Here is a 24575-nt window from a genome sequence, read left to right on the forward strand (position 1 = left end):
TCAGATGATAAAGCAGAATCTGCCATAACTATGGGCTGTAAATCGCAGTTGAAATTGAACAATTTTTTTAAAAAATTGTTAAGATTCAAGTTGCTAGTCCTGATCAAGGGTTTTTTTTTTTTTTAAAAAAAAGCTGAATAAAGTCAAACTTTACAAAATAGTATCATTCATAAATCAAACCTGTCCTCCTGGAGTCTTGCAAATTGGCATCTGTGTGAAATTTCTGATCCTCAAATGACACGAAGGAGAGACCAGCCAGACTTGTCAGCAGGAGGAATTAAAGGCACAGGAACCCAGCGCAGTGGGGACAGAGCCCTCAAAGCACTCCGCTTCGCCAGGCTCGGCATTAGTTCAAGTCCCTGAGCCTGTAGCCAGCAAGTAAGGCTTGTAAATTACATTTTTACAATGCAGCCGCCGCGACTGACAGTTGAGCTGTCAGATTCAAAAATGGCGGGCGCGAGCTGAAACTGCTCCTCAGCGCCACTGCAGCTCAACAAGGAGGCAAGAAATTTGGCGCGAAGGCTTCAATTGCCCTCTCAGCGCCGCGAAGCCGGTTCCTGAAGAGGAGTGTGACCTGATTATTCAGGCAGTGACTCCGAAGCCGCTCTCAACAATAGGGCTGCAGGGCAGAGCTGATTGATCCGGCAAGCTGGTAACCAGCCTCACACCAGCGGCAAACAAACACATGGAGGTGCCTCAGGAAGCAACCTCCAGCAAGCTGCGATTTTAATTTTACGGCGGTGGAAGCGGTCTGGAGCCCCAGACATGCTAAGAACACTTCCAGCAGCTGAGGGGAAGCTTCTTATTAATCCCCAATCCACAAACATTGCGTAGCCCTACCGGAACCTTAAATTTAGTCCATAAAGCACTTTGACAGTTAAGAAAAAGTATAGACCAACAGAAATACTACAATAAAATCTCTGATTAAATCAGAGAAATCTCACACCAGTCTGTTCCGTAAGACTGAGTGAAAAGACTGAAGCAGGGGGTGTGGCCAGACCAACGGAAATAAATTTGAACACCCAGTCTATCAAGATAAGAACAAGTGAATACCCATGTGGACTGTCGGAGCAGCGAAGCTGGAAAATGGTGTAGACCATGCATAAATTAAGACCAAATGTTTCCATAAAATATAAAAATACTTTTAAAAGTGATACAATAAACATTTATTCCAAAAACAATCTCACCAATTAGAAACATGAAAAATTAACAAATAGCAATTATGTTGTGATGAGGATCTGTTCAGGGAGAAATAGTTCATATAAAAATACAAAGAGAGGTAAAACACATAGTGAAGGGAAGATTTTAAAGGAAAGACAAATGTAAAATTTAGGAAAGTGTGGCCTTCATAGGAAGCTTCTGATCATAGTTATAGAGTAGAAGTGAGTTGTATGGCAAGATGAAAGAGCCAAACCCACCAAGATGGTCTACCTAATTAAAACTAACTCATGGAATGTCCATGAGAACTTCCAAGTGCCAGGCAGAGACAAAGAGGTACAGTTCTATCTTGGAAGAAGGCATGAGTGCAGAAGAAAGAGAAATATGGTAAGTTTTGAGAAGAATTTCCATTAAATGTCATTTTTCACTTGTCAAAACAACCTGTTAAGTTTTATCACACCATATGTGTTTTTATCAAGGGGCTCGGAGAGGACCCAAAAATGTAAGCAGAGGCCCATGAGCACCCTCAGTGCTTCCTCCAACACACCTAATTTTAAACCATATATTTATTGAGAGATTTTCTATTCCTTTATACTGAACCGTTTCCCAAATTTAAAATATATTTATGGGTGTATGTATGAAAAGAACTTGACAGAATTATTCGTATTTTATTGGCTCCTACTGGGACTAGCTGCATTTTAGAACTATTTTGGCTTGCAATTCATTTCTGTAAATAGGGGCAACAGCTGAAGAGCTAGCAGGAGTTATATTTACTACTATTTAGAGATGATTTTACTGTCTTCTGATAGTACCAATACCACAATAAAACAATTCAGGATATATACTATGTAAACAAAGATAAACTCTCTCTCCCACAGGAGTGGGGTGGAAATCATGTTAAACCTCATACATGAGGACATGACATAATGTAACAGTTATATCTTTCTGCTCTAAGAATGTGAAGATGGTAGACTTCATGTACTATTCCAAAGGCAGAAGCATAACGAACTAACTCAAGGAAGGCTGTATTGATTCTTATAGGAAGAAACAGCTTTGAAAACAACGAACTAAAATAAAACTGAAGAGATATTTATACATCATTGTGTATTTGTATTTGCATCGTAATGTCTAAGTAAGTTGTATTAATTACACTGTGACATCAATATGCATTTGTCATCATTTCCCCACCCTCACTTGACCACTACATATGCCTGTAAATCAGGGGTTTCCCAACCCCCAGTCTGTAGACCGACAGCAGTCCGTGACATGCCAGCAACCGGGCCATGCAAACAAGTGAAGCCCCATCTGTGGGATGCAGGCAGCACACGAAACCACACCCCCTCTGGTCCACAGAAAAACCTTTCTCCATGGAACTGGTCCCTAGTGCTCAAAAGGTTGCTGTAAATAACACAATCCACCACAGGGTGGATTTGATTTAAATCACGTCGATTTAAATCATGATTTAAATCACTAGTAAAAAGGCTTGATTTAAATCAACTCAATTTAAATCATAATTTTTAAGGAGCAATTGTCATCTCTGTCCCGCAGCAGCTCCTCCTCTGACCTGCTGTTGACTCACCGACAGTCCCAATATTGCAGAATATACAGCCTCATGCTACATAACTAAGCTCCATTTCATGCTGAATAAACTAAATTATTAATATATCTTAAATATAAAATTATCTTTAGATATATTTTTACTCCAAACGCATTTTATTAAAATAAATTTGATAAAAATAAAAAAAAATCCAATTTAAATTTAAAAAATTCAATTTAAAATTTAAAAATCTGATTTTTTATTTTTTTTAAAAAAAGCATCAATTTTTATCCACCCTGACCCACCACTTTATATTGTTTCATGATGAACATTTTAGCATTAGAAAAACAGCAAAATCAAAAAGGTTGTATTACACTACTATACTCTGATAGGCTACAATCAAAATAAAGCTCATGCTAATCACACTAAATCCATATAAATGAATAATTACTGTAGCACTATACAAATCTTCCAGAATTTAATTCATTATTGACTTAATCCATTACTTTTGCAGCAAAAGGACAAGGAGACCTTAAAAGTTCCACATTTCTTTTGGGATTAAATGACCATGTTGACATAAAGAGTAAAGTATAGATATCTACCTTTATATCAAGGCCACATCTTCAAAACAGTTGCATATAAAGAACCGTTCCTCTCTACAAAACAAAACAAAACAAAACAAATTATTGAAATTGGCAGCATTTCAAAATAAATTAATGTCCAATAATAGATATTTCAAATAATGCTAATGGCACATCACAGTTAATGATACCAAGTAATAGCCAAAAGCATAATCCCAATTTTAATCGCTATAATAATTAAGCACATATTCACAGTCTTTCTAATTAATATTCTTAAGTTATTTAAATAATATGTCAATGATTTTAATTAATACTATACAAATATTATTACATAGAAATGATATAGTGCATTAAAATTTGCCACAACATAATAAAGAGGAAAAATAATCTTTCTGTTCAAAAGAATTAGAGATTATCAAGTTTTTAGTACATTTTAGAACTAAAATCCAAATTTTGGATTTGGCATAAAGCACCAACAATTTGCATCATTCCCTGTAGATCTGAGAATCAAGAAATAAGGTTTAAATAGTTTCCTTTCAAAAAAAAAAAAAAGAAAGGAAAAAAAAAGAGCTAATGGCAGAAGCAAATGAAAGCATAGCAAACCTTTATTGAGGCCAGAAGTCCAACAGTCAGATCAAAGATACAAGAAGTAAAAATGAAAAACTAGAAGGCTAAAATTAAAGCAATTTTTACAAGCTTTTGAATCCAAAATGAGGTGGATTGTACAAATAAAGGTCTAGAATTAGACAACCAAGACATATGCAAACAATGGTCAGGTACGAGAAGCAATCAATAGAAGGCATGTTCTTTGTCTGGGAATTTCTTCACAATAGTATTGATCCTTATGGAGAGAGCAGCAAAAGAGTAAGTGCCTCAGAGATTCAACTCAGCCATTCACACAATGATATCTAGAGAGATGCGGAATATTTTTGTAGATGGCAGAAGACAATGCATCCAGCCTGCCAAAATGAAAGTCTGGCAAAATTCCAGAACTGCAGCAGGTGAGAAAAAATATGCTGGTATATACCCACTTGGAAAGACTACATGTGCAGTAAGGCTGAAAAAGAGAGGTTGATTGATTTGAACATCAATTGATGTTCAATTGATGTTGCTTTGAAGATCAATTTGAGCATCAACCATCCCAAACAGAAACCTTAAGGATACTTTGGGCATTTTAAAAGCACGTGGAGAAAGGGTCTTCATTGAGAGTCCTAGAGATGGAAACTTGCCAATAACCTTTTTTTAATCAGATTGAGTTGATGTGAGGACCAGTGGAGCCAGATTCACTGGCGAAAAAATGTTAATTCTAACTATACAGTAAAATGTTAATACCAAGCTCCATGGGGACTTCATATACTCTGGGGCTGCAAAAATAGCTCTATTTAGAGCGAATGGGTTCAAGGATGGCAAGATTTCTAAAAGTACAGACTTAGGTACTACAGTATAGAGACGCTGAGAGAAGATCTTGGCTACAAACACTTTACGAGCTGCAGAGGCAAAGTAGGAGTCTTTTGAACAGAAGACTGAGGAACTACACTGAGCAATATTTGCTGGATATAAAAATGTTCTCTCCATGATAGTGGAGCCTAAAATACCACTCCCAAGATATTTGTAAATGTGTACCGACTCAATATTATTCCCATTTGCCAACAATACATTTTATGATAATGTTGTACAAATATTTTTCTGATAATAGCAGTTTCTCTTGTGAACAGAAAGAAAGAAGGCTTGGATTAATTGAGTTGACATGTAAGTTAATAAATAGGAGGACTAGAATACACTCTTGCCACACATCAGGTAATAGTGTAGGGCCAACAACTTTTGCAGCACAGAGCCAAAAACTCCCCATGCCAAGCTAAAACATTACTGAGAAGTAGAGTGGCACCTCCCCACACTTGTGAATAGTTACATATGCTGGAAACTTAAAATGGGAGTGGGTTTCATTTTGGACACAATTCCCCTGTGCGCTCCACTTTTAGCTGTGGACACCTCTTATGCCTCCCTCTGTTAAAAAAAGAGTAATTAGTTAGCTAGCAATATTAGGAGGATAGAATAATACCATGAGCTAAAAATAATAATTGCACAAAATTCTAAAGACAGGCTCGGAAGTAGCTTTCTCCATCATATAGTTTTTCCAGTGAACAAGAATGGAAATTCTATGCCCCTCTCCCCACCATGTTGATTATAACCTGCACCAACTCAAGTCCAGCTCCATCAATTGTGAGAAATGCTGCATTGCGTACCAACCAGAGGGCCAGAGAGAGTGGCATTTCAAATTTCCAGAAGCTAACACTTCAGTCCCACACTCATGCAGGATTAGTTTCACCGATCATGCTTCTGATTAAATGTGTCCAAGATCTACCTGTTCTTGTTTACATAATTATACTAAATACAATAGCTTGGAATGTGGTCACCAGTTTTTTTGCCAATGTTCTAATTTATACTGCACAATATGAACATGACCCAATGCAAACTTCCATGAAGCTCATTATCTCAATGCACTTATTTTGGAAAGAAAGAGTTAAACACAATCACCAAAATGAATCATCAGTGTATGTCAGCGAGCCAATCATATAGTTTATCAGCCTCGGTTATGGTTAGGTCTGGAAGTCAAAAGCCACAGTGTCATTATACAATTGCACATCATAACAGATATACAGAACAGAAACAGATATACAGAACAAAAAAGAGTAGCAACAACATGACTAAATAGGTCTAGAACATAACGGGATTCAACTAAAATGGATTAGGGTTGCTCATCACAGCTCTTTTTAAAATAAAAATAATAATAATATTTATTTCTGTTGCTAAACAAGAGATTTGCTAAGTGAACTCTGCCCCATTTTGTGACCTTTCTTGTCACAATTGTTAAGTGAACCACTGCGGTTGTTAAGTTAGTGACATGGTTGTTAAGTGAATCTGGCTTCTCCATTGAGTTTGCTTTTCAGAAAGTCATAAAAGGTGACCACATGACCCTGGGATACTGCAACCGTCATAAATGAGTCAATTGCCAAGTGTCTGAATTTTGATCACATGACCATGGGGTTGCTGCAAAAGTCATAAGTGTGAAAACCAGTCAAAGGTTACTTTTTTCAGTGTCATTGTAAGTTTTTTTTTTTTATTAAAAAGTTTTATCAAGTATTACAACAATTTTTTCCCATCCCTCCTCCCTCCTTCCCTCCTCCACCAACCCCCCCATCCCTCATCCCCCCTCTCTCTCCAACCCCCCTCCCCCCACCCACCCACCCCGGACTTCCCAGAGCAAATACAGAGTATAACATTTAACAAACATAAACTAAAATATGCTAACTTTCTATAGGCTCCAAACTCCCTCTTGCTCTTTAACTCCCCTTTCAACTAACAAAACATAATTCAAAAAGAAAATTTTGGTTTCATTCATAGGCTATTTGAAACTTTTTAGTCTGATATTTGTTTTGAATATAGTTAATCCATCTTCTCCATTCCAATATATATCTTTCATTTGAATGGTCCTTCAAGTATGCCAAAATTTTTGCCATCTCTGCTAAATTCACTACTTTTAATGTCCATTCTTCAATAGTTGGTAAGTCTTCCTTCTTCCAATACTGTGCCACCAAAAGTCTGGCTGCTGTTATTAAATTTAAAATCAATTTAGTCTCTATGACCGTACAATCTGTAATTATACCCAACAAAAAGAACTGTGGAATAAATTTTATCTTCTTTTTGAGAATGTTTTGGATAATCCACCATATTTTTTATCCAAAATGCCTAAATTTTTTTACATGTCCACCATATATGATAATACATGCCATCATCACATTCACATCTCCAACACTTAGGTTGCACACTTGGATACACACAGGCTAGCTTTTTAGGATCTAGATGCCATCTATAAAACATTTTATAAAAATTCTCTCTTAAATTTTGGGCTTGCGTAAACTTCACATTTCTAACCCATATTTTTTCCCACGTTTCCATCATTATTGGTTCTTCAATATTTTGTGCCCACTTTATCATAGTCCTTAACTAATTCCGTTTCTGAATGTATTTCTACCTATGCATTATACAACCTTTTTATATGCATTTGACTTTGATCTCTAATTTGTTTTACCAAGTTCTCCTCATTTTGCGAGATACCAATTTTCTGATCTTCTCTCCATCTAGCTTGCAGCTGTCCATACTGAAACTATGTTTGAATTATCCTTTCTTCTTTTAATTGATTCAAAGATTTTAGTTGTAGTATACCTCTTTTCTTGTTAAGAAGCTCTTTATATGTAGTCACATCTTGTTTTTGCTCTACACTTATATTCTCTATCATGTGTCTGGGTATTGCCCACATTGGTAACTTCTCGTTTAATTTGTACTGATACTTTTTCCAGACACGCAATAAAGCATTCCTTAATATGTGATTTTTAAAAGTCTGATCCACGTTCTTATCATATAATAAATAAGCATAAATAACTGTAAACCAAATCATATCCCTCAATATTCAATATTCTTTCTTCTGTTGAGTTCATCCAGTCACTCATTGCTAATAGGGCAGCTGCTTCATAATATAGTCTTAAATTGGGCATTTTGAGACCTCCTCTTTCACGTATATCCTGCATTATTTTTTGCTTTATTCTCGGTCTCTTCCCTGCCCAGACAAAATTATTAATACCCTTCTGCCATATCTTCAAATTTTCATCTTTTTTAAGTATTGGTATCATTTGAAAAAGAAATAAAAACTTAGGCAAAGCATTCATTTTTACTGCAGCTATTCTTCCCAACAAAGATAATTGTAATTTTTTCCAATTTTCCATCTCTCTCTCTATTTTTTGCCACAACGGATCATAATTATGGTGAAATAATTTTGCATTTGATGTCGTAATGTAAACCCCTAAATACTTAAGTTTTTTAACTATTTCAAACCCTGTTATTCTTTCTAATTCTTCTTTTTGATTTGTAGTCATGTTTTTAGTTATTATCTTCATTTTCCCTGCATTTATTTTAAATCCAGATACTTGTCCATATTGATTAATTATATCCATTAAACCTACAACCGACTGTAATGGTTGGGTTAAAGTAACAACCAAATCGTCTGCAAAAGCTCGTAGTCTGTAGTCATACTGCCTAATTTTAATTCCATTTATTTTATCCGACCCCCGTATTTTACTCAACAAAAATTCCAAAGTCAAAATAAACAATAATGGAGACAAGGGACATCCTTGTCTTGTTCCTTTTTCTATATTAAAGGTATCTGTTAAACTACCATTAATTATTATTTGCGCTGTTTGTTTCTGATATATTGCCTTAATATATTGTGTGAAATATTCTCCAAGTTGCATCTTTTCTATTATTTTCAATAAGAAATGCCAATTCAATCGATCAAATGCTTTCTCCGCATCAAGAAATATTAGCACCGCAGGGATTTGGTTGTTCTTCACCAAATACTCTAATAGATTAACAACTTGTCTTACATTACTCTTCATTTGTCTACCATTTATAAAACCAGTTTGATCATTATGAATCATTTGTTGCATGACTGTCATTAATCTATTTGCTAGTATTTTGGCAAAAATCTTATAATCTGTATTTAAAAGTGATATAGGTCTATAATTTTTTGGCTGGGTGTGGTCTTGATCCTCCTTTGGAATCAGAGAAATAAAAGCTGTCCTCCAGGATGGGGGTACATCTCCTCCAGATTGTATGTTAGTAAATAATTCTTTGAGTGGTCCCACCATTTCTAACTGCAAGTGTTTATAATAAGCAGCTGTCAAACCATCTGTCCCAGGGGCTTTACCCCTTTCAACTGCTTAATTGCAAACATAATCTCCTTGGAAGTTATTGGTTGATTTAAACCCTCCCTTTGCTCTTTTGTAATTATAGGAATATTCTCTTTCTGTAAGTATCTATCTATATCTATAGTTTGAATTTTGTCACTAGCATACAACCTCGTATAAAATTCTAAAAATGCTTTTTTAATCATATTTTGCTGATAAACCTCTTTACCTTTATATTCTATTTTCTCTATGGTCCGTGACTTTTGTTTTTTCCTTAACAGTTATGCTAACCATCTCCCTGGTTTATTAGCACTGCAAAAAATATTATGTTTAGCATATTGCAAATTAGTTGCGACCTGATCTGCCATTGGCATATTAAATTGCCCTCACAGTAAATTAATTGCCTCTTTTATTTTCTTGTCTGCTGGGTTCAATATCAAAGCTTGTTCTTTTTTTTTAATTTCCTCTTCTAAGTCCTTCCTTTTTTTTTCCTGTTTACATCTATGTTTATTATTCAAATATATCAAGATACCTCTCATATATGCCTTACTTGCATCCCAAACCATTTCCATAGATATATCCTTATGCATATTTATAATGAAAAATTCTTTCATAAATTTTTTATATTTTTTTCCGTTTTCCTCATATCTAAACAGATTTTCATTTAACCTCCAAGACCTCTTAAATCCCATTTCATACTCTAATTCCATCCAAACTGGACTATGATCCGTTAAAACTCTTGGGCAGATCTTCGTCTTCTTCACCCTAGAAAAGAGATCATTAGTAATTAATATGAAATCAATCCTAGAGAAAGATTGATGTCTATCAGAAAAAAAGGTAAATTTTTTTTCTTCAGAGTTCCTCTCTCACCAGATATCTCTCAACTCCATATCATCCATCATTTCAAAAAACGATTTTGGCAATCTGGCACGCGTTGAGATATTTTGCAAGAGCCCCTTCTTATCTTTTTTAGTGTCCAAAACTCCATTCCAATCGCCCAATAAGATGCATGATTTATAATCCCATTGTAATAACTTGGAATGTAAAAGCTTGTAAAATTTTCCCTGTTGTTGGTTCGGTGCATATACTCCAATTAAAAGTATTTTTTTCTCCTTTAATTAAAAGTTCAATTGCTATGAATCTTCCTTGACCATCTGCTTCAATTAATTTAGCAATTAAGTCTTTTTTTAGGTATATAACTATACCATTCTTCTTCTCAGGAGCAGATGCAACAAAATGTATGCCTAACCTTGCATTTATTAAATATTTTTGATCTTTCCTTCTAATGTGAATCTCTTGTAGGCAGATTACATCATTTTTAAACTGTTTCAAATAATGAAATATTTTTCTCCTCTTTTGTAGTGAATTTAGGCCATTAACATTCCAAGTCAGAAATCTAGTTGCCATTCTTGGCACCCTGAAGCTTTCGGAGCATCTGCTGGAAATCACCATGCATTTTGATTTTTGGCCTTGCTCCTCCCACTGCTTCTGTTTTTGTAGTTTCTTGAATCATTTGGAGTTGCTGCACTCTTAATTCTTCTTGACGCTTGGCTGCCACTCGGGTCTGTCTTTGATCCTGTCGCCTTGTCGAGGGTGACCCTGGCCAGGGCTCGCCATCTCCGGGACACTGGGGTGTTTGGGACCAGACGGGGCGCTCACCTGACCTCCAGGCACAGCAGCATCGGCTCTATGCTGCAGCTAGAGAATCGGGCGTTGCAGCAGCTGGAGAATCGGGCGATGCAGCCGAAACCTACCGGCGCTGTCCTATGACGTCAGAGCTGCGACGCTGGGCGGCACAGAACTCAACAGCTGGTGTGGGAGGGGGGAATTTTGAATTAGTTTGCCGGATGGTGGTTTGGGAGCAGGGAAAAATATAAATAGCGCTGCACGGCGGCTGTGTGCAGTGCTGACTTAAACTGTGTGTTCCGGCCCGTTTTGTTCTTCTTGCTGTGCTGCTGCTTATCTTGAATAAAAGATTGTTAAAGGACGCTGCTTCTGAGGATTTCTTGGTGGACACGGTCTGGATGACAGACGGAGCCGAGACTTCTATTTTTTCGAATACCTCCAAAGTTTGAGCAGTAGTCGAAAGTTGTATTAAATCTTCCTGAGTAATCAAAGCTCCCCTTTGGGCCTGTGCCAACGATTCTTCCTTCTCCCCCTTTCTTGCCCCCTCTGCTTCCGTCTTCATTCTAGCTTCTGGGGACTGTGGGCATCCAGCCTTTAGTACATTGGTGTAGAAATCTCTTGCCTTCCACACTGAGTTAAGACAATATCTTTCTCCTGAATAGTTCACCACTAGTCCAGCTGGGACCTCCCATCTGTACTGTATCTGACGGTTTCTCAGTTCTTCCACCAGAAAGCCATAATCCCTTCTGGCTCTCAACATTTTGGGGGGGATTTCTTTCAGTATTAAAACCTCCTGCCCCTGCATTTGAAGTTTATTTTTAAAAGTGACTTGTAGGATTTCGTTGCGTATTTTCCTTGTTGTAAAATAGGCGACAATGTCTCTTGGTAGATGTTTCTGTCTGGCAACTCATGAATTGACACGGTAGATTTTGTCAATTTGCCATTCAAGATTTGCTTTTTGATCTCCCATTATCTGTGCAAATGCTTCTGAAAAAATCTCTCTCAAATTCTCTTGCTTATTTTCCTTGAGGCCTCTTATTCTCAAAGCAAATTCCATATCTCTATATTGTATCATTATTACATTGGCCTCTGCTCTTTCCATCTTATTCTGAACCTCTCCCATTTTATTTTCCAAATTCTCATTAGACTGCTTAATTTCTTCCACTTTTTCATCTATTGCTTCAATATGGCCTGCCAGACCTTGGACTGCCATGACAATATCTTCTCTAATTTCCTGGTTTCAATTTTGAATGAACTCTTTAATTTGAGCCATCTCCTCAGCTACATCTCGGATTTTATCCTCAAACACCGAAGTAATTTTTTTTTCTGTAACAGAGACTTGTGTTTTAAGGGCTTCTTGCAACATTTCAAGTGTTAATATTGGTGGTTCCGTTGGAACAGAGAGAGATTGCAATTTGGACGTTTGAGCTGGCGAGCATCCAGGACTTTTAGGGACAATAGTCTTTATTTGTTTTGAAGCCATTTTTAGTTTCCAATTTGAATTTATTTAGCAACCAGAACAACAAATCCACCAGATCCAAAAATTTCCAGTCTTTAAATAATATCAATCCTTTTTTAAAAAAAACACTGCTATAGTCTTTTTAGCCTTTAATCTTCTTTTCAAAGCAAGGATCTCTAATTTTAGACAGGGGCTGCCAGCGCTAAACGAAACTTTCCTTTTTAACTTTCACTTTCACGCCCCATTAAAGCTCAATCGCCATCTTGGTTTCACTTTCTCCCCTTAGTAACTCAGAAGGAAGTAATACACATTTGGAGTTAAAGTTTAGTACTTGCAAATCTGATCTCTCCTGAGTTTGCTCAGCCTGCTTCCAAATCCAATGTTTAATTCAAAGCGTTGTTTGCAGGGGTGGTCGCCGCGTCTTCTTCTGTTTAAAGCAGAAACGTCCCGGATCCGGAGTTCTGTCGGGCTTCCAGGGAGCTCTCACCCTTCAAGCCCCAGAATTGTTCCTGGGCCACTTGGGGAGCTCTACCTGCACCCATCTGCTCTCTTCCTCCCTTTTTTCCGGGGAGAAAGTTTCCAAGCTGCTAGACAGCCGAATTGCGCTGTTCTAGCGGCTTTACGCGATCGCGGGGCTGGCGCTCACAAAGGAGCGTCTTCGGCGCCTGCGGTGCCACCGGAAGTCCCTCAGTGTCATTGTAAGTTTGAACAGTCACTAAACAAACTGTTGTAAATTGAGAATTACCTGTATTTAATCTGTACAATTATCGTTATAATTCTAAATAGTGAAACCTGGAAAACCAGTGCTCTAGTTTCCAGGTATTGAGTGAGAAGTCAAATATAGGGCTTGTTGCCTCTCTAAGCAACCATGACAAGAAAACACAAAAGTCCTGGAAAGAAATCATTGAAAAATGAAGAAATTGTGAAATCTATTGGGAATCAAACCCACTGAACTATGCTTTCTAAGGTATGAAATTTGAAAAATAAAATTTCTGGAATCAAATAGCACTAATAACGACTCATGTATCAGAGTTGTTTCATACACAGAAGCCATTTCCAAATACTTGCCTTAATGGGTTGGAACAACCATTTTAAAAACATGCAAACAAAAGATTTGAAACTGAAAAAGAAAAATGGGCTGCAAAAGCTACAAAAGAACAAATAAACATAAACACCCATTTGGATGAAGCCAATTAAAATAATGAACTCTATTCAAAATAATGAACTAATTATTTTTATTTGACTATCAACAATAATTTGAGATGATCTCCTTTAAAATCTACTAAAAAAAATTTAAACAAAATTTTGCATGATGCAAATAGGGCTGCTCAATTGTGATGAAAATAATCAAAGAGACTAATAATCTCAAATAAGCCTCATAAATGCAATAACAATAGAAATGCATTATAGATTAAAAGCAAGCCACCAAAGCGAAGATCTGGTGTTAAAGTGGAAAATTAAACTGGAAAATAAAGTTCAAACATATTTCTAGTCTGCAATATTTTTTTAAAAAACTGAAAAATGGGAAAATAAAAATAAGTTTAAAAAAGCAATGCAATCAGGGGAGGGAAGTACACCGAGATTTTTTTTGGGAGGCAGGGGGGAATTTCGGCTAAAACATTTGTCCATTTTACATTTTTGATTTATGAATCATTTCAAATATTACAGCAAGGATTCATAAAGAACCATAAACTGAACATTTCCAATCCTGAAAGACAAAACCAAAGAAACAACAACCAATATTTTTCATCCAATCCTACAACATGTAAGTTAACAAAAGTAAATTGCCAGTAACATCTACAAACAATTGAACAATTAAACATACACAAAAAGCAAAAAGGAAATTTCAAAAATCCAAACAATTGTTGATTGATAAGACAATGCTTAAAATACACTTTATTAAATTTTTCCGTTATAAAAGAATATATATAAAAAAAAGACAATGCTTAAAAATGCAAAAAAACCCCAGTAAAACGAATCTTTATTTAGCTTGACCTGATTACAAAAAAAAAAAGATTTAATTCACTATTCCATAGATGAATTAAGACATGCTTGAGCATTTTTGGAATTAATTTTAAAATATAACATTTTAAAATAATACAGTCGAAAACTGGAAAATAGCATAGATGCCAGAAAAACTTGGAGAAATCAAAATTAGAAAGGAATTTACAAGACGACTTTTTGCTCGCATTCCTTTTTAATACAGCTCTTATTCCACTGCTGATAATTTTGAATAAAATGCCATTGGGCAATGAAATAAACAAGGACAAAAGTTTCATATTTGTTCCACATGGATGATTAGAAACTAGATGCAAAATAATCTATAGAAATACACTTTTAAAAACAGTTGGGATCTTTAGTGTTGACATTAAGATGAAATTTGGAATCGATAAATTGCTATGCTGGCATTAAAAGGGGGAAATTGAGTACTCAGATGGAACGTACATACTGATTCGCCCGCAAATCAAAGCATTGGTAACGAAGGAAAGGTATAATTCGGCTATTTTAGAAACAAACCATATTTTGCACACTCAAATGAAGAAGGCAATATGACAAATGAGTTAGAAAGGTTCTAAAATCAAACTGAGTAAAGATAACACAGTCAAAGCCATTAATACCTGGAATCCCCCTATAATAACATACTATACAACAGATATTGTTGGTTGGACATAAGCTGAACTAATTGCTTTAGTTAGAAAGATCTGAAAATTTATGACACTACATCATGCATTACACCCAATAAGATCATTTGTATTTAACAAGGAAAATTGGTTGGTCATGGTTTGTTACAAGTGAAGTGAGGAATGAACAGTGGAGAATGAAATTGTATATCTAAATGAATATATAAAAGAGGTGTTATTAATAAATATCTGCAAGGAAAATTATTTGAATGTGACAGAATCAACAGTGGAATATAGAACTAAACAGTTGTGAGGAAAATATGAGGCAGGAATATTAGCCATGTTTGACACCTTAAATTGAACAAAATATAAAAAAGGCAGAGTAAAAATATAATAGCAAACCTCTTCATGGCCAGTGCTTTAAAGGAAATTGTAACAAAACTTGGCAATGGCTTCAGATTGGATCCCTCAAGAAGGAAATGGAAGGATTAATATTTACATCACAAGAACTGGCACTACTGACAAATGCCATAAAAATGAAATATAAAGGAACTAGAAACACTAGCAAATGTAAATTATGCAAAGGGAAACATTAGATTGTTGACCACTAATAAACAGCTATGACACCATTACCCAGATAAATTATAGAAAGACATAGTTGTGTGGCAAAAATGATGCATTGGAATTTATGAAAAAAGATGGAATTGATGGCCCAGACTATTCATAGAATCATAATGTTGAAAAAATGTTCCAGAATAACTGCCGTATGTCAGCACAAGGAAAAAATACTAGCAACATCTAGAACACAACACACCCAAGCATCATAATACATGTGTCACTATCACATGACAGAAAAGTAGTTTAAAAGGAATTGGAAAAGTTTCTAAAATATTGAGAATTAACAACAGAGATTATAAAGTGAGTCAGCAAAAATTTCCCCATAATTACTGGAGTATTAGAAACTTCACTAAGAGAATACTACTTTAAAAGGTTCTTTAAAAATTAGAATTATTTCACTTCACAATTAGACATTATACCTTTGCTCAGAACTACATAAGTATTAGAATGGTACTTGGGCTACTTAGGCTTTGGATAAAGCTTGAATTAATGCTACATTACCACCATTTGCTGAATATTCTTCAGAAGAAAATAATAATAATGGTGAAATCCAGAGCACTTTAGTTTCTTTGTTTTCTATTACTTTGTCTATTTTGTGATCCCAGCAGTTCTTGTTTGCAGGCAAATGGTATTTCTTGCAGATAATCCAATATACCATTATTGCTACTTTGTCCTGCTGTTGTTTGTGGTGCTCTGGGACTTGAGTTGAAACAGACAAGCACATGCCACATAACACCCCAGACATAACTGTTGTTGATAAGAAGAAGAAAAAAGTCTGGATAGTGGCCATTGCAATACTCGGAGATGTTAGAACAAAAGAAAAAGAACTGGAGAAAATCACAAAATGCAAAGACCTGCAAATAGAAGTAGAACAGCTATGGCTAAATTAAGTCAAGATAGGAACAATAGCAATAGGTGCCTTGGGTGCAATTCCAAAACATTTGGAACACCATTTGAATGCCAGCAGCATTGACAAAATGATTCTCAGTCAATTTCAAAAGGGAGCTTTCCTTGGAACAGCTTACATCCTGCGACAATACCTTTAAACACTATCCTAGACAACATTTTCTTATCCCTGGTCCTTTGGGAAGGACTTGATGAGTGGATTAAAAATGCCAAATGCAATCTAAAATCTGGCTGATTGTGTGACCAACCATAATAATGCTGAAAGTAACCGATTACACATACACATACACATAAATATTGATACTAGTTTAAATCACTTGTATTTCAAAACATACCGTTAATTTGAAGAAAAATATGAACCCTTATCTGCGATTGAGGATAAATTTCAGTCACCAGAAGCAAAATACATTCCTCCAATGTTGTAATTTAAGTATTTTAAAATGCTAAATTTTTAGATTTTTTTTTTAGAATTGTTATCCTGCCTTTATTAATTTTTTATAAATAACTTAAGACTGTCATATCTAATACTTCTTCTATTTTCCCCCAACAACAACCCTGTGAGGTGGGTTGGGCTGAGAGTGTCTGGCCCAAAACAGATTTTTGCCTGTTTCTAGCCTGGTGCCTTAACCACTAGACCAAACTGAATATTGCATATGCTCAGGATCTTCCTTTCCCACTTTTCCTGTCGAATACTATAGAAGCAGATGTGACGTGTGGAATGGAAGACAGAGGAAAGAAATGTTATCATATCTGTGCTTCATAATTTCTGTGAAAAAAAGCAGACCCAAGCAAAGCCATTCAGTTAAGAACCTGCAATCACCTATTGACATCATGATCTCCCCCTTTGTCAAGTTCATTTGACAAAGCATGTAGATCAATTGTCAACAATCCAGGGCACTGGAAGCAAGTAATAACGAGAAATACAGTCAGAGATGGCAAGAATGGAAGGGGAGGTGAGCGACAATGGAAAGACTTCTATTCATTTGGTTAATGAAATCAGCTACTAACCCGCACTTTGGAAATTCAGCCAGGAAACATAATCAAATCTGTATCTTGGGCTAAAAAAAAAAAAAGCCTCCAGCTTCATCACTTATGCAGGGAAAGGCACAGAGCATATGATCCCAAATGAATCTGGCAGGAGTATATTGGATCTGGACATATGGGTAAGCGGCAGATAGACTGGGATCTATGGAGTAAATGAGTTGAATTATATCAGCCAGTTTTGAAGAACCTAGCTCAAGTCACTCGGAGAACTCTATTTTGCACATTTAGGCATCAGAAGCATTTCATTTCCTGTTCAATTCTGTACCTCTTTGGGAGCAGATGCAATTTCTGTAACATGCTACAAGAAGCAAATCAAGCATGAACATGCTGGAGAAGGGGGGAAAATGACTCCAATCTTTAAATACCGTATCTCTAAAATGTAAGCCACACTCAACACAAAGAGGTGGAACTATTCTGTCACATCATCCATCTGAGTTGAAATGCATTTATTCATGTCCAGCTGTTGCACTTTCATAAATAAAGATTAAACTGTATCATGTTTTTGTATTAAAAGTGTGGATTCTTTCTAGGCAAGAATATGTAACACTTGCATATAATCCAAAAATCATATGCTATCAATATTACTTCGGCTTCTACTTTGTAAATTCCACCAACATATTGAAAAAATATGCAGTAAGGAAGTAGGGAGAAATTATTCATTCTATATTTTTTCCAAGTCACCATTTATTTTTCTGAAAGTAATTAACCATATTCTTCTGATCAATAATCAAACTCAGACGTTTAATGCATAAGAAGGATTAAGCAATGAATGCAAACGCATATGTTACCTAAAAAAAAAAAAATCCAGCTTCCAGTTAGATGTATGCAAAAAAAGGGTCACAAAATTTCACTACCACAGGACAGATAAGTGGACCAGAAAGTAGATAAATCAGGAATGCTCTGGTATCCATTTATCCTAACTGTAACACTTCATATACCAAATGACATTCCACAAGATATTTCTAAATTGGGATTCAATTCCTGCATCATTTATTTTTCAGAATAAAATCCCATTACTGTAATTCCTCAAATATCTTCCAATGGTCACAGCTAGTCAACTGTATAAATACAAAGAAAATTCATGCTTTTATCCGGAAATGACTCTAGCCTTCATGGTACAAATGGGCTTAGTGTAACATTTGACAAGGATTTCTAAAATGGGATAGTAGGTGATACAGTATGGGTTTAAACAGCAAGTAAACGAATTGCTGTGCCCTCTTCGCAAAGCAAGAGCTATCTTTAGTTCTTTGTCAAGACAAAACATTTCCCACCAAAAGTTCTTAAGAATATATGTGTCGTGGTTGTTCCACGAAATATTTCCAATAGAAATATTTTTCTAAAAAGAACATCTTCATATTTCCCATATTAGAGAAATACTTACCAAATATTTACAACTGTTTTGATACTCATTTGTCTAATATCTGGCAATAATTGCTGGATATATAACCATGCATTTGCATTTTCATAAAAGTGGAAAAGCTCAGCCAAGGTATGCCTATCTCTTGGTTTGCCAGTTGCTTACTTTCTGCAGCTTATACTAATGAAAAAGCTTTTTTTACTTGTATCCTCATTCAACACTATGGTTTCATATTTTTTATTCACACAGAAAAGCAAGCAACTTCCAGCAAAACTTTCAGAAAGCATCACGTTGTGTCATACAAGGTAGCAGATGAACTATGAGGGAAGAAAGCTTTGCCTAACCTTGAACAAATGAGGTTGCTTCTAAAATAATCAACATGGAAATCTTTAAAATAAATCTCTCCAGACAATTACAGTAATGTAAATAAAGATAAAAATAATTAAAACTTGCTTGACTTTGGAGATAAAAGGAAAAACAATTTTCATCTCTTTTTGCATTCTAAGCAATTCTTAATTACTTGCTTAAGAGTTGGTGGGCACCATGCAATAAAATATTTGCCTTGAATACATTTTGTACTCCATACCTTTAGAGTTCTTAATTAATAGCACTAGCAGTGGAGATACCTGTGTGCTTATGTGTACAGGATTTCTCTTGGTACAATCTAGGGATTTTCTTAGAGTTAATGTCTGTTCCTTACAAACATGTTCCAACATTATAGCCAGCAGCTTTGGGCTAAAGAGAGACCAGCACAGCACTAACCCTGCAGCTCAGCAATTAAGATTTTTTTTAAAAAAAAAAAAACACACCACATTTTTATTTAACAAGAAATTTTAAAAATAGGTTTTCAAAACTACTTGCACTAAGTAACTTTTGAATTATTGAATCCTGGTCAGCCAACCCAAGGGAATATTGTAGTAAGAAACTACCAGCTCTTATTAAATGGGACATAAGAACATCATAATCTTATTTTAAAGCAGCTTCCCACCCACTCCCACAATATAATTCTGGATATTATTTAGTGTGCTGGACATTATACTAAAATTCTGACATGCACACCCCTCACATTTTTATAGTATTTTATATAATTTAAAATTGAATGATAAAGTCACCATCTTAAAATCCAATTTTGTATTTAGGTAACATTAACAGCTTGTTTCAAAGTTCAAACCCCAGAAGATTCCAACGGATTGGAACTGCTGAGCAACATATCCCGAAACAATCTGTGAGAGCCTCATGGAAAAGGATGGAAAGTAAACAGCATAAAATACCTACAATGTTCATGCAGCAACCTTGTTTTCCTTTAATTCTATAAACAGAACCTGGAATTAAAGTTTTGGCAGCTTAGACATACCAATGCACCAATATTTTTTCACTAATGAAACAATCATAAAAACATTGATTCAGATGTAAACCCATTAAGCTCAGTGAGACATCAGGTAACTGTGGTTATTACAACATTCAGATACAACTTGGGTCCAGGTGATCCATGATTCTGGCTCAACTCAATAAGCTGTTTTACTGCTCAGACCAAATGCCTGCTCAATCCTGCCTTTTGTTGCCACAAAATTCAGCTAGATTCCCAAAAGCAGAACATCACTTACATCCTCATGCTTCATTGTCTTGTGACATTTTCTACAAAGCAGTCAATTCCTCCCTTTACAGCTATGCACTCTATAAATAAATTAATTTGCTAGTCCTGATCTTCCCATATTTTAATTTCACAGATTGAACTTCTTTTACATTAAAGGTAAAGGTAAAGGTTCCCCTCGCACATACTGTTATGTGCTAATCGTTCCCGACTCTAGGAGGCGGTGCTCATCTCCGTTTCAAAGCTGAAGAGCCAGTGCTGTCCGAAGATGTTCCCGTGGTCATGTGGCCAGCATGACTAAACATCAAAGGCGTACAGAATGCTGTTACCTTCCCACCAAAGGTGGTCCCTATTTTTCTACTTGCACTTTTTTATGTGCTTTCGAACTGCAAGGTTGGCAGAAGCTGGGACAAGTAACTGAAGCTCACCCCATTACACGGCACTAGGGATTCGAACCACTGAACTGCTGACCTTTCAATCGACAAGCTCAGCATCTTAGCCACTGAGCCACCACATACCTTTCTTTTACATTACTGCATATCTTTTGCTCACTGTGAAGCTTCTTAATCCTTTTGCTTATTGTTCTTTATATTTTACGGCAGCTAGGGACAACAATTTACTTTTGAGCAAGAGAAAATAGTTTCTAAGGTATTTCTTTGATGAAGAATCACCACAAATTGTGACAACTTCTTAGAACTTTTGTTTTTCTGTTTAATAAAATCAATTTCCCCACACATTCCTTTTTGCTTGGCTCATGCCGCTATTTTCTTCAGGTTCTCAATTGCAGCAAAAGAAAGATTCAACCCTTGTCTTGAAAGACAGAGGAGCCTGAGCTGAAAGAAAAGAGTATCTGCTAATTGAAATGTAACATAAACATTGCAAAAAGCAATAACAATCCATCCATAATAGCTAAGCTCCATAACTATTTAAATAAAACAACCAAGTCTTGTGACACCTCAGAGACTTAGTGATTGTCTCAGTTGGTAGATCTTTGTGGAGAATATGCCACTTTATCAGTGCAGATTTGAGAAATGTGGAGAAGAATGGCAGGAGGGGAAAATAAAAGAAGAAGTGAGAAAGAGTGAAAAGTATGATAGACCAACATTTTAATCACCTTACATGTGTTAACAGTACCTCAAGAAAAGAAGGCCTCTGTTATGGCTAGCTACTCTTTTATTAATGACCATCATCAACAGGACAATTTTGAATACTTTTGTAATATTTCATGAATTTGATAATGCAGACTATGATCCACAAAAACTTATGCAATAATAATTGTCTGTAAGGTTCCAGAAAACTCTTCATTGTTTTCTGTTAGTGAGAGTTTAAAGTCTCATTTTTATTTGCCTCCCTGGAAACAAAGATAGATTGATTTTAAAAAACAAAAGGGAATAAAAAGAATCAAAGCACCGTTGTTTTGTCCTTTATATATTTAAAAAAAAAAATTGCAGGAAGTGGGTTAAAATTAAAACTTTATGCAAACACCAAGAACAATAATATACTTATAAAACCATATCAAGAATAAATGACACTTCTGTACAGCGCTGTGTATATGTGCATATGTGTACACCTGCAAAGACACATCCATTATAAAAGCAAAGAGGAAAAGCTGGATTTTCATGTTGTTTCTGATTCTGCAATGAAATGAAGAAAATAAAGTCATAAAGTAGGTCGCCTGTTTGTCCAGCAAACAGATTGCCTTGTTTTAGGATCCGTACTTAATTTGCAAGTCAACGGAATAGGAGATTCTAAATGATACACAAAGTTACACTTGATTTAGCCACAATCAGATACAGAAGCAATACACTATTCTTCTCCATGTACTTTTTAATTCAGTTGAAATGTCACACCAAGCCCCAAAAAGCTTAATCATTCACATGAAATCAGAATTTTTGAAGAAGAATATGCTTGTGGATTCGGACAAAGCATATTAAATTACGATCTACAAAATACTTCATTGGTTTGCCCTGGAACACAGCTAAAACTGATGGTGTTGATCAGCTGAGAAATGAAAACCAACAAATGAGTTAGGTGAGTCACTAGCTACCTACAAGTTTTAACTATAATTATTTTATTTTATATTTGCTCTATGGATACTTCAAACCATGGACTGATGTGGCAGCTGGAGTTGACTGTCATCTAAAAATAGTTTCTAGGATCTTACAACAGCCACAAACAGTTATGAGGGATCTTTCTGGAATGTTCTTACCATTTCCAGGCTTTGCAATCCCATTCAGTGTATATTTATACCTAGGACCAATATGCTAAAGACCTTTAAATACTTCATCTTTATAACTACTGATAAACTGAATAAAAACATCCTGACTAATTGTAGCCATGTGTTTTATGTAACTTTCAGCCTTCAGTAAAATACGCTGCTCCTCAGAGACAGAAGGCTACAACAGTTAATTCTTCAGGGTATTGGATTCTCAGGAGAAGGCAAAATGTGCCTAGAGAAGCAAACTAATGCTTTGTTCCCCTGGGAAACAAGTTCTTTTGTTCACATTCATTCATTTAAATTAATCTGCCTGGCAGACCCCAAAAACACCCTACAAAATTGGCTTAGAAAAGACAAATGAAAAAAATGGAATGCTTTTGAATTACTTTAAAGTAAGACATTGTTTGATAAGCATATGTTATTTGTACTTATTATCTACAGATGACAAATTAAAAAAAAGGTTATATTCGGAACTGGAAGTTTAATCAATGTTCCTAATTAGTAGTAACAAAACATTGTGGTTGGGGGAGGAAGAAAATAAAGCAGCACAAATCACCAATGGACTGAAATAGATTGTGAAAGCCCAATGTTTAATTTTTTTGACATAGAGCACCCTGTCCTTGAATGGCTGGGTGGACTGAACATTAACATTTGAACTATTATAAGTCCCTGTATTTAGCATATGCTAAATAAATAAAAACTGTGAACTCCTGTGTTGATAGGTATCCGCATCTTTTAGGACTATTTTAGTATGTGTGAACAAAGGTAAGAGGTTCTGTTTCATCAATAATGCCTTTTTAAGATGTGTTCCCATCATGGGCGTATTTGCTTGTACCATTAATGTTTATCTTTCGTAAAACATATTAGTAATAGCTTTGAGAAATTCCATAATTTAGTGGAGAGAGTGCTAAAAAGGTAATGTTACCTATACTGGGTTGCTTGTCAGATCTCAGTTCTACCAATCTGCAGTTGATGGGCAAAGGGGAAGGAAGGAGCCAGACAAAAGGCCAGGTTATCTGCGAGGTTATCTCCCTAGGGACAGCTACCTGACTTAGCAGATAGAGTGGGCACATTGCTAGTCCCTTCCCTTAAACATTACCATCTTATGGGAACTAGGAAGTGTGCCTTTTCTGTGACAGCTCCTGCCCTATACTAGTGTATATTTTTCCCCATGAAGTTCAACAGGACCTTATTTTCCCAGCCTTCCAAAAAACACAAGACTTGGCTTTTCCCCCCCAAGGACTGGGATACGGTAAGGTAGATAAGCAATTTAACGAGGGATGGAATGTAGAAACCTAACTTTGGTGCCAGGGTTTTAATTTTATGTTTTAGTAAACATATGTGTTACTTTGCCTTATTACTGATGTTTTAATTATTGATTGGGAGCAACCCAGAATTTGATATGTTAAGTGGCTGTATAAATGTTTTAAACAAGAAAACATAAATGGCTTATTTCCAAGGATTTTAAAGTGTGTTCTCATGACTACTGGAGAGATAGGAACCTAATATGAACTTCTTAAATCCAAAAATCTTATTTTTCATACTAATATTATGTAGAACTAAGAGCATACTGTATAAATATCTTTCTCTCTCTTTCTCTTTGTAACTCAAAAGCATAATTATGGGTAGATAGATGTGTCAGCAGATGGAATGGCAAGCTGCTACAATGATACATTTATGTAACTTGTAGACAGTCTGTTGCCAAATAAGCATAATAATAATAAAAGTTAAGAATTAAATTCCACAGGTCATTTAGAAATCTTAAAAAAATATAACCTCTTCCCTTCTCAGTTAAAAACATTTCCTTCTTTTAAACACTACTCCAGGCCACTACATTCCAAGTTAAAAGCTTATTATAGATAAATCACAGAAGGTCACATTACAAAAACAAAACTTTGTAAAGCTCGTGGGTCTATATATTCTTCTGTAACCTCACTGGTGCAGCAAAGGATGAGTCTACATTAAGCTTGAGATTCATACAAGTTGGTTGACATCATGATTTTTCACCGTATCTGAGTCAGCTCACCTTGCTCTTTCCTCTTGTATATAAATTCTTTAACAACATTTCATCACGTGTTATGTCATCATTAATTATGAATAGTATTTAACCTTCAAACC

At 35.6% G+C, this 24575-nt stretch overlaps 1 protein-coding gene across 13 annotated transcripts in view; it reads right to left on the reverse strand.

Annotated features, from left to right (window-relative positions):
* PLCB4 (phospholipase C beta 4) overlaps positions 1-24575 on the reverse strand; it is a 180682-nt gene that overhangs the window by 144180 nt on the left and 11927 nt on the right. For 12 of the 13 annotated variants that reach the window (XR_015731278.1, XM_087882318.1, XM_034432356.2 and 9 more), the window contains exon 2: positions 3298-3351. The exons of the other annotated variant lie outside the window; for it this stretch is intronic. The gene's annotated coding sequence lies outside the window, so the exon portion shown is untranslated. The remainder of the gene's footprint in view (positions 1-3297; positions 3352-24575) is intronic. 13 annotated transcript variants of the gene reach the window in all.

This window comes from Pantherophis guttatus, chromosome 1 (genome assembly GCF_059756535.1).
Source record: "Pantherophis guttatus breed Tessera chromosome 1, ASM5975653v1, whole genome shotgun sequence".
NCBI classification, from domain to species: domain Eukaryota; kingdom Metazoa; phylum Chordata; class Lepidosauria; order Squamata; family Colubridae; genus Pantherophis; species Pantherophis guttatus.